Source organism: Pleurodeles waltl, chromosome 7 (genome assembly GCF_031143425.1).
Source record: "Pleurodeles waltl isolate 20211129_DDA chromosome 7, aPleWal1.hap1.20221129, whole genome shotgun sequence".
NCBI classification, from domain to species: Eukaryota; Metazoa; Chordata; class Amphibia; order Caudata; family Salamandridae; genus Pleurodeles; species Pleurodeles waltl.
The window spans coordinates 356,888,831-356,906,911 of NC_090446.1; the positions used below are offsets into that span (position 1 = coordinate 356,888,831).

Sequence of the window (18,081 nt, forward strand, 5' to 3'; positions counted from 1 at the left end):
AGCTCTTGGATGTGCTAGTGTACCAACAACAGGTGTCAAGGTAGTGTCTTACGCTGATGACAACCAGCCGCTTTTCTCCTTCCAACATAATATGGAGGCAGCTTATCATAATTTTAAAGAATGTCTTAAAGGGGTCTCTTGAATGGATGATTGTAAATTGTTTAAGACTTAATTCCAACAAAGTTTTGTTTTTTTCACCACAGTAACCCTGCATCCCTCCCTCTGGTTGCCTACTGAACTTAACATTCCCCCTAATCCTACCTCGTTAGTTAGAAATCTAGTCATCATCTATGATTACACTCTCTATTATGCGTACAAAATACACACACTTCGTCTGTCTGTTTTCTTAAGATGAAAACTATAAAGAAGTTTCTTGCCTTGGTCCCTTAAGATATAAGGAAAATAGTTTTTCATTCTTTGGTTACGTCCTGCCTGGACTACTCAAGGCAGACTCTACCATAGTCTTCTGGCGTATTCGATACGCAGACTTCAGTAAAATCAGAATGCACAGTTAAGATTAATCCGGAGAGTTACAAGGCACCACCCTATCCTTCCACATCTGAGACAATTCCATTGGCTGTTGGTGGAACAGCATATTACTTTTAAAGCGCTTGTGTTGGCTTTGGGAGCTTCACGTCATGAATTGACTGACACCTCCATGGGGCTAACATCTTAATGAAGTGACGGGGGCCACGTTCCACCTTTATGTGGGCACAATTTGTAGTGGAATGTGGAGGGAACCGCCCCACTGCCCCAGGGATCGGCACGTGGAATGTGGAGGGAACTGCCTGCTCCCTGAGACAGAACTTGTAACGATATGCAGGTGGCTGCCTTCCCCCTCCGCAGTTCCGGGGACCACCACCTCCCCAGTGCTGTATGAGTTGGAGGGGGGCCGTGCTGCCCCCCTCGAGGAGTCAGTGATGGCCCTAGAGACCATCACCCCCAGGGCCGGCTCCTGCTATGTCCCAGGGTGCTTTGACAGCTTCCCCCAGGTCCGAGCAAACACTCCTGTTGCAGCAAGTGAGAGCTGTCAAACAGCTCTCACTTGCTGGAAGCAGAGGTTTCCTCTGCTTCCCTGCCTGCCATGATGCAGGCAGGGAAACAGAGGAGACAATTGTTATCACAGAGAGAGAGCTGCATGTTTAGCAGCTCCCTCTCTGTGACAGCAATGCTGGCTCCCGCACGTTGTACGGAGCCAGCTGTGACCGTGGTGACCTTCAGGCTCCCCCCGTGATCCCCACCAGTGGTAACTGGGGGGTCACCCAGGTGACATGGCCAGGTCAAATGGGGGGTGGGGTCCCTGGGTCCGAGATCAGCCTGGGAGGGGGAGGCTGCGCGGCCCCCTCACTCCAAAAAAATACAAAATGTTTAGGCCAGGAGAGGCTTCGTGGACCACACCCCCAAAAAAAAACATTTAGAACTCCGAGCTCTGGGGAGGAATGGGGTCCCTGAGGCCAAGATCGGCCCGGGCAGGAGAGCCATGCGGCCCCCTCCAAAAAAAAAAAAAAAAAGCATATTAATGCCGGCCCAGGGGGAGGGGGCCTGCGTCATGGCCAATGGCGTTGTGCAGCATCGGATTTGGTGTTTAGTGGGGTTGGCGTGTCCAATCGCCGCCTTGCATGGCCTTTCGTTGTGTGGTGGTGGTTGGATTAATGTATAGTAATGGAAATTACTTTACGTTAAAAAACATAGACAGTCAATGAAAAAAAAACAAAGGTTACTAGGACGTTCTAGTTAGAGAATAGATTAAAAAAAAAAATATATAGAATTTCATTTTTGAAAAAAATGGTTAGAGGGACCTTATAGCTAGGCTCACATTTTAAACGTACAAAACCATAGAAATGTATCTGTTATAGTCAGTGCTTACTTTGTAAATAAAAACGTGCCAGTGCCCAAAGCCCTTCTCTTAAACACGCAGCTGCTGCAATTAAATTTGGTAACACAGAATATTGAGGCGGCGTAAACATGAAGCCCCATCTCGGGCCTTTTCAATCCATATAAGCCACTCCCTGTCCCGTCAGCTCACTCTTACAGCTTTCTACTTTCTCCCTTGGTGGCGCTTTTTCCTTTTTCCCTTCCTCGTTGTTTCCCATATAGTTATCTCAAGTAACTAAAACTCATGCCCCTAGTTAACTATAACTCCCACCCTTGCCATGCACTTCTAATTACCCCACAAGATGCAGCACCCAAGACATCTTTCATAACATCATTGATAATATCAGTGTAATATTTGCAGTAAAAATGTTGGCGAAAAAACTTTGCACAAGTTGGGGGGAGCGCGAGTTATAGTTACCTGAGATATCTCTAATTATAAAAGGTGAATTTCTTTGGTTCTATGTTTTTGACGTCACTGTAACCTTTTTTTTTTTTTTGTGGAAAAAGAAAATATATATATATGTTCGATGGCATGTGTAGCTGCAGATACACATGCTGTGCATTATCCTGCCATCTAGTGTTGGCTCAGAGTGTTACAAGTTGTTTTTCTTCGAAGAAGTCTTTTCGAGTCACGAGACCGAGGGACTCCTCCCTTTCGGCTCCATTGCGCATGGGCGTCGACTCCATCTTAGATTGTTTTCTTTCCGCCATCGGGTTCGGACGTGTTCCTCTTCGCTCCATGTTTCGGTTTGGAAAAGCTAGTTATCCCTCGGAAAATTTGACGGTATTGTTTGCGCTCGGGACCAGGTTAGTGCTAGCACATAGACACCGAAGAAAGAAGAGCTCCGGCAGCCCTTTGGGGCTTCCACTCCTCGGCGGGGCCTGGTCGGCCCGACCATTCCATGAGCTTTGGAGATGGACGCGGACCCCCTTTCGCTTCTGCCCCAACTGCCACGCTAAGTATCCTTATACAGACCAACACTTGGTCTGTAATCTGTGTTTGTCCCCCGAACACAAAGAGGATACTTGCGATGCCTGTCGGGCATTTCGATCCAAGAAGACACTGCAGGATCATAGAGCTCGAAGACTTCAGATGGCGTCGACACCGGCCGGACAAACCGGCTTCGAAGAAGAGGAGACATTATCCATTCGAGATTCGGACTCAGACGAGTCCGAGAGTGAGCATCCGAAGACGCAGCAAACCGTGAGTAAACCAGCCCAGGCAAAAATTCACTCTAAAATCATGAAGGCCAAGGGGGACGCCACCGCGGACAGGCCATGGCTTTACCCGAAAACACAGTGACCAAACATCAACACCGAAAAAGGCCTCCCAGCAGCCAAAAACATCCGACTCCGGTCGAGATACCGTCTCCGAACAGACTCGACACCGAGAGTTCGGCACACCGAAAGTCAAAAAGGTTTCCTCTGAGCCGAAAAAGACTGTCGAAAAGATTTCGGTGCCGAAACAAGCATCCTCGGAGCCAAAACAAAGCTCCTCTACAGAGGAACAAGGCCTTTCCACACACTTACAAGGCCACAGATTTGAACAAGAGCTGGGCATGGGAGAGCCTGACCATACCCAAAGGAGACTCCTTATCCAAAAGAACACGGGGAAATTCAGAACTCTTCCTCCAATCAAAATGAAGCAGAAGCTCGCATTCCAAGAGGTGGAAATGCAGCCAAAGACGAAAGTGGCAAAAGAGAAAACACCACCACAATTTTTGCCACAACAATCACCAATACAGTCGCCACATTTGTCCCCGGTAGCAACACCCCCAATGATGCAGTCACCAACGCACACAGGGACGAGCCAAGATGACCCGGATGCATGGGATTTGTTTGATGCACCGGTCTCTGACAATAGTCCTGATTGCTACCCGGCAAGACCTTCACCTCCTGAGGACAGTACTGCTTACAAGCAGGTGGTTTCCAGGGCAGCTACATTTCATAATGTAGCATTGCATGCAGAGCCCATAGAAGATGACTTCTTGTTCAACACCCGGTCATCCACGCACAGCCAATACCAAAGCTTGCCAATGCTGCCAGGCATGTTAAAACACGCCAAACAGATGTTTCAGGACCCAGTCAAAGGCAGAGCCATCACGCCTAGGGTGGAAAAGAAATATAAGCCTCCCCTACTGACCCTGTGTACATCACCCAACAGTTAACTCCTGATTCGGTGGTAGTAGGAGCAGCCCGAAATACTGCAAACTCACAAACTTCTGGAGATGCACCACCGCCCGACAAAGAAAGTTGGAAATTCGATGCAGCAGGCAAGAGGGTGGCAGCACAGGCAGCCAATCAATGGCGAATTGCCAATTCGCAAGCTCTACTGGCAAGATACGACAGGGCACATTGGGATGAAATGCAACATCTCATTCAACACCTTCCCAAAGAGTTCCAGAAACGTGCCCAACAGGTTGTCGAGGAGGGCCAAACTATCTCCAACAACCAAATAAGGTCAGCTATGGACTCAGCAGACACGGCGGCCAGGACAGTAAACACGGCGGTAACCATTCGGAGACACGCGTGGCTACGCACCTCTGGATTTAAGCCAGAAATCCAGCAGGCTGTGCGGAATATGCCTTTTAACGAACAGCAATTGCTTGGGCCGGAGGTGGATACAGAGATAGAAAAACTGAAGAAAGACACTGACACGGCCAAAGCCATGGGCGCACTCTACTCCCCACAAAGCAGAGGCACTTTTAGGAAGCCGCACTTTAGAGGGGGGTTTCGGGCCCAGACCACAGAGCCTTCCACCTCACAAGTCAGACCCACATGTCAGGGCCAATATCAGAGAGGAGGTTTTTGAGGACAATATAGGGGTGGACCGTTCCCTAAAACAAGAGGGAAATTCCAGAGCCCAAAAACCCCACAAACTAAACAGTGACTTCAACGTCACAAACCCCCACCAGTGGGGGGGAGACTCTCAGATTATTACCACAACTGGGAACACATAACTACAGACGCGTGGGTCCTAGCCATTATCCAACATGGTTATTGCATAGAATTCCTACATTTGCCACCAGATGTGCCTCCAAGAGCACACAACATGTCCAAACAACACTTAGATCTGTTACAAAAGGAAGCAATAGAATTAGTACCCAACCACCAAAAAGGAACAGGTGTTTACTCCCTGTATTTCCTAATTCCAAAAAAGGACAAAACACTGAGACCCATATTAGACCTCAGAACACTAAATCTTTACATCAAATCAGATCACTTTCACATGGTGACACTTCAAGACGTGATTCCCTTGCTCAAACAACAGGACTACATGTCAACATTAGATCTCAAAGATGCTTTTTTCCACATACCCATACATCCTTCCCACAGGAAATACTTGAGGTTTGTAATCCAAGGTGTGCATTACCAATTCAAAGTGTTACCGTTCGGCATAACAACAGCCCCAAGGGTATTCACAAAATGCCTTACAGTAGTAGCTGCTCATATCAGGAGGCAGCACATGCACGTATTCCCTTACTTAGACAATTGGTTAATAAAAACCAGCACTCAGCAATAGTGTCTTCTACACACAAAATACGTCTAGAAACCCTTCACAAACTAGGGTTCTCTATAAACTACCAAAAATCACATCTACAATCATGTCAAGTTCAACAATACTTAGGAGCAACAATCAACGCACAAAAAGGGATTGCCACTCCAAGTCCACAAAGGGTACAAGCCTCCCAAAATGTAATACTAAACATGCACCCAAACCAACACTATCAAGTGAGGTTTGTAATGAAACTCCTAGGAATGATGTCTTCATGCATAGCCATTGTCCCAAACGCAAGACTACACATGCATCCCTTACAACAATGCCTAGCCACACAATGGACACAAGCACAGGGTCAACTTCAAGATCTAGTGTTGATAGACCGCCAAACACACTCCTCGCTTCAATTGTGGAATCCTATAAATTTAAACCAAGGGCGGCCATTCCAAGACCCAGTGCCTCAATACGTGATCACAACAGATGCTTCCATGATAGGGTGGGGAGCACACCTCAACCAGCACAGTATACAGGGACAATGGGACGTTCAACAAAGGCAACTGCATATAAATCATTTAGAGCTGTTAGCAGTGTTTCTAGCATTGAAAGCATTTCAACCGCTAATAGCCCACAAACACATTTTTGTCAAAACAGACAACATGACAACAATGTTTTACCTAAACAAATAGGGAGGGACACACTCATCACAACTGTGTCTCTTAGCACAAAAGATTTTGCATTGGGTGATTCACAATCACATTCGCCTAATAGCACAGTAAATCCCAGGGATTCAAAACCAGTTAACCAACAATCTCAGTCGAGATCACCAACAAACACACGAATGGGAAATTCATCCCCAGATACTACAAACTTACTTTCTACGCTGGGGAATACCAGAAATAGACCTATTCGCAACAAAAGAAAACGCGAAATGCCAAAACTTCGCGTCCAGGTATCCACACCCTCAGTCCAAGGGCAATGCATTATGGATGAGTTGGTCAGGGATATTTGCCTACGCTTTTCCCCCTCTCCCACTCCTTCCTTATCTTGTAAACAAATTGAGTCAAAACAGACTCAAACTAATACTGATAGCACCAACCTGGGCTCGCCAACCATGGTACACAACACTACTAGACCTGTCAGTAGTACCTCATATCAAACTACCAAACAGACCAGATCTGTTAACTCAACACAAGCAACAGATCAGACACCCGAATCCAGCAACGCTCAATCTAGCACTCTGGCTCCTGAAGTCTTAGAATTTGGACATTTAGACCTTACACTAGAATGTATGGAGGTCATTAAGCAAGCTAGAAAACCTACTACAAGACATTGTTACGCAAACAAATGGAAAAGATTTGTTTATTATTGCCATCATAATAAAATTCAACCACTACACGCTTCTGCAAAAAACATCGTAAGCTATTTATTACACTTACAAAAATCAAACCTAGCATTTTCTTCTATCAAAATACATCTCACTGCAATATCTGCCTATCTGCAGATTACACATTCAACATCACTCTTTAGAAACCCAGTCATCAAAGCATTTATGGAGGGTCTAAAGAGAATCATACCCCCAAGAACACCACCAGTTCCCTCGTGGAACCTCAATATTGTATTAACACGACTCATGGGTCCACCATTTGAACCCATGCACTCTTGTGAGATTCAATACTTAACCTGGAAAGTAGCCTTCCTAATAGCTATCACATCTCTTAGAAGGGTAAGTGAAATTCAAGCATTCACTATACAAGAACCCTTTATACAAATACATAAACATAAAGTGGTTCTCCGGACAAATCCAAAGTTCTTACCAAAAGTTATATCACCGTTCTACCTAAACTAAACAGTGGAACTCCCAGTCTTTTTTCCACAACCAGACTCAGTAGCCGAAAGAGCCTTACATACGGTAGACATCAAAAGAGCATTAATGTATTACATTGATAGAACAAAACAATTTTCGCAAGACAAAACAATTGTTTGTAGCTTTCCAAAAACCTCATGCAGGTAACCCTATATCCAAACAAGGCATTGCCAGATGGATAGTGAAATGTATTCAGACCTGCTATATTAAAGCAAAAAGAAATCTGCCTATTCCGCCAAAGGCGCACTCCACTAGGAAGAAAGGCTCCACAATGGCCTTTCTAGGAAATATACCTATGACAGAAATCTGTAAGGCAGCCACATGGTCTATGCCTCATACATTCACAAAACATTACTGTGTAGTTGTGTTAACAACACAACAAGCCACAGTAGGACAGGCTGTATTACGAACATTATTTCAAACAACTTCAACTCCTACAGGCTAAGCCACCGCTTTTGGGGAGATAACTGCTTACTAGTCTATGCACAGCATGTGTATCTGCAGCTACACATGCTATCGAACGGAAAATGTCACTTACCCAGTGTACATCTGTTCGTGGCATGAGACGCTGCAGATTCACATGCGCCCTCCCGCTTCCCCGGGAGCCTGTAGCCGTTATAAGTTGATGAAACTTGTACATTTATAAATTTGGAAATATATAATATTTTTTATACATATTATGTACTACATACTCACTCCATTGCATGGGCACTTTTACTATATACACAACTCCTACCTCACCCTCTGCGGGGAAAACAGTCTAAGATGGAGTCGACGCCCATGCGCAATGGAGCCGAAAGGGAGGAGTCCCTCGGTCTCGTGACTCGAAAAGACTTCTTCGAAGAAAAACAACCTGTAACACTCCGATGCTCCCAGGAATGCTAAAACATTCAAAACAAATCTTTCAAGATCCTGTTAAAGGCCGAGCCATAACTCCAAGAGTGGAGAAAAAATACAAGCCACCGCCAACAGATCCTGTTTATATTACAACGCAGTTAACTCCAGACTCAGTAGTTGTTGGGGCAGCTCGTAAGAGAGCAAACTCTCATACCTCGGGAGACGCACCACCTCCAGACAAAGAGAGTTGCAAATTTGATGCTGCAGGCAAAAGGGTTGCAGCACAAGCAGCAAACCAATGGCGCATTGCCAATTCACAAGCGCTTTTGGCAAGATATGACAGAGCACACTGGGATGAGATGCAACATTTGATAGAACACTTACCCAAGGAGTTCCAAAAAAGAGCACAACAAGTGGTGGAAGAAGGACAAAGTATCTCTAATAATCAGATACGGTCTTCAATGGATGCAGCAGATACGGCTGCAAGGACAGTAAATACTGCAATAACAATAAGAAGGCACGCATGGCTCCGCACTTCAGGTTTCAAGCCAGAAATTCAACAAGCCCGTGCTAAATATGCCATTTAATGAACAGCAGTTGTTTGGGCCGGAAGTCGACACTGCTATTGAGAAACTCAAGAAGGACACTGATACGGCAAAAGCCATGGGCGCACTCTACTCCCCGCAGAGCAGAGGCACCTTTCGCAAAACACCTTTTAGGGGAGGGTTTCGAGGAGAACCTACAGAAACCAGAACATCACAAACAAGGCCCACTTACCAAAGCCAATATCAGCGGGGAAGTTTTCGGGGGCAATATAGAGGGGGACAATTCCAAAGAGGTAGAGGAAAATTCCAAAGCCCCAAAAGTCCTCAAAATAAGCAGTGACTCACAAGTCACCCATCCCCATCACATAACACCTGTGGGGGGAAGATTAAGCCAATTTTACAAACATTGGGAGGAGATAACAACAGATACTTGGGTACTAGCAATTATCCAGTATGGTTATTGCATAGAATTTCGAGAATTCCCTCCAACAGTCCCACCGAAAACACACAGTTTGTCGAAACAACATATAAATCTTCTAGGATTAGAAGTTCAAGCATTGCTCCAAAAATAGGCAATAGAATTAGTACCAAAACAAGAACTAAACACAGGAGTTTACTCACTGTACTTTCTAATACCCAAAAAAGACAAAACTCTAAGACCTATACTAGATCTCAAAATATTAAATACATACATCAAATCAGACCACTTTCACATGGTTACATTACAAGAAGTAATCCCACTGCTCAAAAACAAGACTACATGACAACACTGGATCTAAAGGATGCATATTTCCATATACCAATACATCCTTCACACAGAAAGTACCTAAGGTTTGTATTCCAAGGGATACATTACCAATTCAAAGTGTTGCCATTCGGAATAACGACTGCACCAAGAGTTTTTACAAAATGTCTAGCAGTAGTAGCTGCACATATCAGAAGGCAGCAAATACATGTGTTCCCGTACCTAGACGATTGGTTAATCAAAACCAACACGCAAAAACAGTGTTCACGACACACAAATTACGTCATAGAAACCCTACACAAACTAGGTTCTCAATCAATTACTCAAAGTCACACCTTCTGCCGTGTCAAACACAGCAATACCTAGGAGCAACAATCAACACAGTAAAAGGGATTGCCACTCCAAGTCCACAAAGAGTCCAAACATTCCAAAATGTAATACAAGCCATGTATCCAAACCAGATGATACAGGTCAAATTAGTAATGAAACTCCTAGGCATGATGTCCTCATGCATAGCCATTGTCCCAAACGCAAGGTTGCACATGCGGCCCTTACAACAGTGCCTAGCATCACAGTGGTCACAAGCACAGGGTCAACTTCTAGATCTGGTGTTGATAGACCGCCAAACATACATCTCGCTTCAATGGTGGAACAGTATAAATTTAAACCAAGGGCGGCCTTTTCAAGACCCAGTGCCACAATGCGTAATAACAACAGATGCATCCATGACAGGGTGGGGAGCACACCTCAATCAGCACAGCATCCAAGGACAATGGAACATTCAGCAAAAACAGTTTCATATAAACCACTTAGAACTGTTAGCGGTGTTTCTAGCTCTGAAAGCATTTCAACCCATATTAACCCACAAATACACTCTTGTCAAAACAGACAACATGACAACAATATATTACCTAAACAAACAAGGAGGAACACACTCGACACAGTTGTGTCTCCTAACACAAAAAATATGGCATTGGGCGATTCACAACCACATTCGCCTAATAGCACAATTTATTCCAGGGATTCAGAATCAGTTAGCAGACAATCTCTCTCGGGATCACCAACAGATCCACGAATGGGAAATTCACCCCCAAATACTGAACACTTACTTCAAAATGTGGGGAACGCCACAAATAGATCTATTTGCAACAAAAGAAAACTCAAAATGCCAAAACTTCGCATCCAGGTACCCACAACATCAGTCTCAGGGCAATGCATTATGGATGAACTGGTCAGGGACATTTGCATACGTTTTTCCCCCTCTCCCACTTCTTCCATATCTAGTAAACAAGTTGAGTCAAAACAAACTCAAACTCATACTAATAGCACCAACATGGGCAAGGCAACCTTGTTACACAACACTACTAGACCTTTCAGTAGTACCTCATATCAAACTGCCAAACAGACCAGATCTGTTAACACAACACAAACAACAGATCAGACATTCAAATCCAGCATCGCTGAATCTAGCAATTTGGCTCCTGAAATCCTAGAATTCGGGCACTTAGACCTCACACAGGAATGTATGGAGGTCATAAAACAGGCTAGAAAACCTACCACTAGACACTGTTATGCAAATAAGTGGAAAAGATTTGTTTATTACTGCCATAATAATCAAATTCAACCTTTACACGCATCTGCAAAAGAGATAGTAGGATACTTACTACATTTGCAAAAATCTAAACTAGCTTTTTCTTCCATTAAAATACATCTTACGGCGATTTCAGCTTACCTGCAAATTACGCACTCAACTTCACTATTTAGGATACCAGTCATAAAAGCATTAATGGAAGGCCTAAAGAGAATTATACCACCAAGAACACCACCAGTTCCTTCATGGAACCTCAACATTGTCTTAACACGACTCATGGGTCCACCTTTTGAGCCCATGCACTCTTGTGAAATGCAATACTTAACGTGGAAAGTTGCATTTTTAATTGCCATCACATCTCTAAGAAGAGTGAGTGAGATTCAAGCATTTACCATTCAAGAACCATTTATTCAAATACACAAAAATAAAGTTGTTCTACGGACCAATCCTGAATTTTTACCAAAAGTAATCTCACCGTTCCACTTGAATCAAACGGTAGAATTACCAGTGTTCTTCCCACAGCCAGATTCTGTAGCTGAAAGAGCACTACATACATTAGACATCAAAAGAGCACTAATGTACTACATTGACAGAACAAAACTAATTAGAAAGACAAAACAACTATTTGTCGCCTTTCAAAAACCTCATACAGGAAATCCTATTTCAAAACAAGGCATTGCTAGATGGATAGTTAAGTGCATTCAAACCTGCAATCTTAAAGCTAAAAGAGAACTGCCTATTACACCAAAGGCACACTCAACCAGAAAGAAAGGTGCTACCATGGCCTTTCTGGGAAATATTCCAATGAACGAAATATGTAAGGCAGCAACATGGTCTACGCCTCATACATTTACCAAGCACTACTGTGTAGATGTGTTAACTGCACAACAGGCAACAGTAGGTCAAGCTTACTAAGAACATTATTTCAAACTACTTCAACTCCTACAGGCTGAACCACCGCTTTTTGGGGAGATAACTGCTTATTAGTCTATGCACAGCATGTGTATCTGCAGCTACACATGCCATCGAACGGAAAATGTCACTTACCCAGTGTACATCTGTTCGTGGCATTAGTCGCTGCAGATTCACATGCGCCCACCCGCCTCCCCGGGAGCCTGTAGCCGTTTAGAAGTAGATCTTAAACATTTGTACATTTGTAAATATATTACTTAAAACTTCATTATGTACATACGCATTCACTCCATTGCATGGGCACTATTACTAGCATACACAACTCCTACCTCACCCTCTGCGGGGAAAATAATCTAAGATGGAGTCGACGCCCATGCGCAATGGAGTCGAAATGGGAGGAGTCCCTCGGTCTCGTGACTCGAAAAGACTTCTTCGAAGAAAAACAACTTGTAACACTCCGAGCCCAACACCAGATGGCGGGATGTGCACAGCATGTGAATCTGCAGCGACTAATGCCACGAACAGATGTACACTGGGTAAGAGACATTTTCCATATATATATATATATATATATATATATATATATATATATATATAATTGATCAGATTTACCTATTTGTCAAATTTTTATTCATATATAACACTGTATTCTTACCTGTTTTTCTTACCAATGTTCACAATATTTGTGATTTTTTCTGCTGTTTAAGACAGTATAATCCTGTCCCTACCAAAGGAACAGTTTATGAATCTTCTGAGGTAGTATCTTGCTTTGGAGGCTCTGACTTTGATAACACATTTATTCAGGGGAGACCATAAGCAGTGGCTAGTGGACAGATGGTTGGCCAAATCTTTCTTCAAGAATATAGATGAGAATTTTAGGCAGCAATGGCTTACTTGCTCGAAGACCTGTTGTGTACAATACTGTGCATACAGTGAGCTTTGGGTCAGCACGTTGGTTATCATCGGCTGGCTTTCTTGTCAATCAAAATGTCTTTCTTTGTATTTGTTGATGTTCCTTCCTCTTCTTTTCTTCATACTCCTGGAGAATTGCTTATTTCCTGTACTTTTATACATTTTATTGGACAGCTAGTAGCTTTCCACAGCTGACATCAGTGAACAACCTTTTTGTTACAGCATTGCAAGGAAGTGTATGTTTTTCTGTCACACCGTGTGCTTCTTTCTGCATCACATACCTGCCCCATCAGTCCACCCTCCCACTAAAGATGATATGTTGCTTCTCCCTCCCTTCCCGGCTTTTTTTTTTCTTCCCTCGCTGCCCTTCTCCACACCACTCCATTGCTCCCTTGCCTCTACCCAACCATACAGTACTGCGGCAAACTGCCTTGTGATACCTGTCTAGTCTCTCACAGTCCTGTGTGCCTGTTTTGTACCATGTAAGGGCCTGAAGCTTTTGGTGTTACCTCGTTGAAAGGAACCTTCAGTGCCACTCCTTTCCAGAAGTGGAACATTCCCAATGCATTATGCTTTTGCTTGACAAACTGAAGCTCTGCCACTGCCTCTCACTTCTTAACCGAGACCCATTTCCTAATGTGTCAAAGAGCACGTGGTGCTTTTCAAGTGCTAGCGCTTGGATTTCAAACTCTTGAGTCGTCTTCTTTTTCGGTTGAGCCTACGGGAGAGAACACACTGTCTGGATCTGAAAGTCCTATTGTGAACTTACACTGGGCTTGGAGCCCATCCATTGCTTACCCTTGGTTGACTTTATTATCTCTTACATTATCTTTCTTTTTATTCATTGCCTTGTTCGTGCGTGCGATTCTCTGCTGTTTTTGCCCCCCACCGTTGTTTGTTCTTCACCTGGAGCCTAGCTGCTCTACCTGTGTCTTTATGCTGCTTACTTTTCGGAAATTGTACTTTTCAGTTTGGTAGAGCTTTCAATGAGAGTGTATATATTTTTTCATTGTTTTTCTCATGTACTTCTCTTCCTCCTGCACCCACCTCCGCTGTGCGCTGGTTGATCTCTTGCATGTGTGCTTCTCACATGCCCCCTCCGTGCTGCCCTCGACCTTGTATGCCTCTCCCTTGTGTGCTGCTTTTCTATTTTGGATCGGCAAATGAAAGGATGGTGCCTGCATCTTTTTGTAAAAGCTAAGTTACAACAATAGCCCTTATAGGTAACAATTAAAAGATTAATATTTAAATGGCTGAATAGCCATTCCCAATTAATGCCATCACCTCTTAAACATTAATTCAGACCACCTTTATATTTTCAAATATTATTTAGTAGATTCAATCATATGAAAAAGACATAGTAACATTATATATTTAATAAATAGCTGAAAGAATGGCCACAGTGCCCCAAGAGACTGGAGAACAACAAAAAGAATTTGTAAACAAGTGCAAATGTTGCAAACAACATGGAATCCTCAGAAATGGTCCATGTGCCTTATCACAACGTCACTCTAATATGTTATTTTGTTATGTTGTCAACAAGGTTTTTCCTGACAAAGGATAACCAGATCTCATCATGATACATGTTGGGGAGCCACCTGAAAAAACGAACATAAGTAAATTAGAAAAATATATTAGTTAAGATGGTCTGGCATTAATAAGCAAGGGTAATAAATACTACCTTGCACCCAGTTGCTGAATGTTACTAATTGACTAATTAGTCACTTGAGTTCCTGAGTTCAATTCCATAGTGAAGACATGAGACCATGTCTTGAAAACATAGCGTCCACTCCGAACTACAAAGCCCCTTACAAGAACCCCAACCTGATCCACAAAACGTGTAGTCAATATAGGGACCCATCAGAAGCTCAATTAAAAAGTTCCTGGGTTCAGTCCTGTCTTCATAGATGTTAAGGCCATTCTCAGTGGAATCACAAAGCATTATCCATTTGCACATCAGTTTGTTAAAATAAGGGTAATGTCCCCTTCTCTCAGCAGTGTATGTGCCATGTTACATACTTGCCATAAGCCGCCCATTCACCCAATGCCATTCAATGGCAAGTACTTGATGTTGTACATGATTATAGTTGCAAGAAATAAATAAATGTTACCCACTTTAGTGCAAAAGATAACCCATTGATACTCACCGAACTAATATCACAGTGCAGTTGGATGACAGTGGATCAGATGGCGATCCCGAAGCAGAGGGTTATTTTAGCAGGGTGGGCGGATGAGCCACTTGGCCAATAGTTAGTGCTTCTCCTCTGAGACCCCCCCCCCCACCCCGCCAATGGCACTATGTATTTCTGCCCCATTCATGGGCAGATTGGAGGCTTTGCCCCCAATGTGTCCCATCATGGGGGTGGTACACTCCTGAAACTTCAGCATGACGGAATATAAAGTGGTATGGTGACCCACTATAGCATCAAGTATGACCCCCCACCCCAGAAGGAAAAGCAGTCTTCCAATCCCCCAATGGGGCATATAGGGAGGTTTGCAAAATCTGAAACACCACCTCCCAAGTAGTAGAAGGACTAGTAAAACACATTTTTAAGGTTTTTCAAGTTTACAATACATTTAAACCCATCAGCAGTACAGTAACCCATGCACCGCTTGCAGTTGCTAACAGTGAACAAAACAAGAAAATAAGGAAGGTACAACCATCTGGGCGAGGTATAAAATCCCTGCCAACATTAATAATGTTAGCTAGGTTTCAGTTGCGGACAGCAAAAGAAGAACAGGGACAGTCACAATCTATGGGGCCAACCAACACTAGTCAGCCTAGGCAGTCATAAACTGAACTAATGCACATCTCAACTGATTGAAAAACATTATTAAAATTGGACTCGGATACCCCCTTCTGGTGCAACCCAAGCTCACAATGCGTAACTGTTATCCTAAAAATGAGGGTTATGGGGATGCTGGAATAGTTTTCAGTTTCAAGTATTGGGGAATCTAAGAGTTTTCTCAGCACAAGAGGGTTATGGTGTGAGTCCTATCTCGGGAAGGGTGGCTCACTCATTACCCTCTATCATCCTCTCTCTCCTTTGTGGGGGGATGGGAATCCTGCCCAAATCATCTATCTGGGAAAAATCCTGCAGTCAGTGTCCCAGTCCTGCTCATGCTTTGTGGCTCGGAAGCTGCCAAGTGCTTCTCTCAGTAGGGCTGCCTCTTCACAGGTGGCCCATTTCAAATAGTCAGTGCACCAGCGCTTGAAATTAGGGCCTTGAGGGTCTTTCCATGTGGTCACTATCTGACAACGGTCCATTATGAGCGCTAAGTCAATGAACCACAATGAGATAGCTCTTGCCCTGGGCCTGGGGAAGAGTCACAGGAGGCACTAAGGAGGCATTTTGAGTACATGTTGATTCATGGCTATTGTGGTGCATCTGTAGTGCTTTAGGAGTCGATGGTTCCTCCCCGCATGTGTGCCATGGTACTGGAATTGTGGCCCTCGCTGCCCTATATAGGAGAAAATGATTGGGGAATCCCAAAGTTATCAATAAGGTATTGGAGGGATCTTGATGTATCATTGTCGAATAGGTCAGCTAATGTTTCAAGCCCAGCCTCTTCCCAATCCGTTAACTTTCTGCCCCCGTGTGGACTGTCAAGGCCTACAGAGGAAGGCAACGGGCATAGGGATGCCACAGCCACGTTCTCTGTAGTGGTCTAGACCAGACATATACAAGGGTGCCCACTAGTGTGTGCGTGATGTTAGTCTGGGCTTTTGCAGAGGGGAGGAAGCATCAATTGTAACCACTCCACATCAGTAGGAACACCCTTACTCAGTGCCTGATGAGGCCCCCAGCGAGCATCTCTCCACCTGGTCGTCCAAGTCAGTTGTGCGGCCAAATAGTATAGCTCATAGCTGGGTACCTCCAGGCCACCTCAGCCACGGGAGGGTGAAGTTCAGCCAGGGAGAGCCTGTGGTGCTATGTGTCCCACAGCAAAAGTCAGTGAAACTTGTCTTTTGTCTTGAATATGGCCCAGGGCATTCGTATGGGGAGTGAAGAGAAGAAGTAGAGTAGACGCTACAAAAACACAATTTTTGCCTGACCTGCACGATCCATAACCGACAGGTGTAGGGTATGGCAGAAGCATATTGTGGGGAGTAGGAAACCCACTGTTGTCTGTGTTACCCTCGATCAACTGAGGGGCAGATCGATGGATCCTCACTCACAGGTGGCAGAAGGTGTGGGTTCCCAGTGCAGCTGTTTCCCTATTTCTGGTGGTCGTGCATGGACAGAATACCCATTGGACTTGTCCCAGTTCACCTTTAATCCAGAGACCCTGCTAAACTCGCTGAGCGTCATATTCATGTCGTCCACATCCTTGCGTTCGCCACGGAGATAGACCAGTAAGTCATTTGCATACAGGGAGAGTCTGGTAATCCCTGGTATGCCCGTCTTTGCCGAAGTTGTGAGGGAAAGAGGCTAAATAACTATGGCAAATAAAACTAGAGAGAGATTAACTTAGCCACAGACTTACCAGATCACAGCAAACGCAGAGACCCGCCTCCACTCCAGGCATCCGAAGAGCTCAGGTCACCCCCCGATTTAGATGGGGCAAGAAACATCCCGGGCATTAACGTAGCAGGAATCCCAAATACGACTGAAAAGGGTATAAAATTTCCCCACGGTACCCCATTTCCAAGAGAGAACCCTGTGGCCGAAGCTCCTCATGACAAAATAGACGGCCTAGATACCATCCTTAGTTGGAATATTGCAGGGTTGGAGAACAAAATGAACAACCCTGAATGGGGCAAATTTATAGACGAACACAAAATATGTCTTTTTCCAAGAAACATGGGCACTGGAGCCCAAATATAGAATTGGTTACAAAAGTTACTGGGTCCCAGCAATTAAGGCGAATTCAGGGAGGCCCTCAGGTGGCCTGCTAATATGGCTCAGTTGCTCTTTTAAATGTCGGATTGAAATAATTGACTTGGGCTGCCCTGATTTAATGGGTTTATCAATACCATCTCTTAGAGAGAAATCACTTTTAATAATTAATATCTACAATAGGAGCCTGGGCAGCAAACATGAGTCCGACGCATTGACTATTTTGGACCGTTTTCTTACCTATAAATCACCTTCTCATTTTATTCTTATTGCTGGAGATTTTAATGCCACTTTTGAACCCTACTCGCTGGCCCAGGAACTATATAAAGATGAAGACGCTTATTGGGGCATCCCCCAGCTGGTGTCAAGAAAAAGACCAAAAATCAATAGATTATCACACCAGGTTATGGACATTACACTGGCACATGGCTTGCGGGCTTGCAATGGTCGTTCCCGTTCG

General features: G+C 44.2%; 1 protein-coding gene across 6 annotated transcripts in view; it reads left to right on the forward strand.

The window, feature by feature from the left end:
• NCOA6 (nuclear receptor coactivator 6) overlaps nucleotides 1–18,081 on the forward strand; it is a 535,183-nt gene that overhangs the window by 102,159 nt on the left and 414,943 nt on the right. The gene's annotated exons all lie outside the window — the stretch shown is intronic.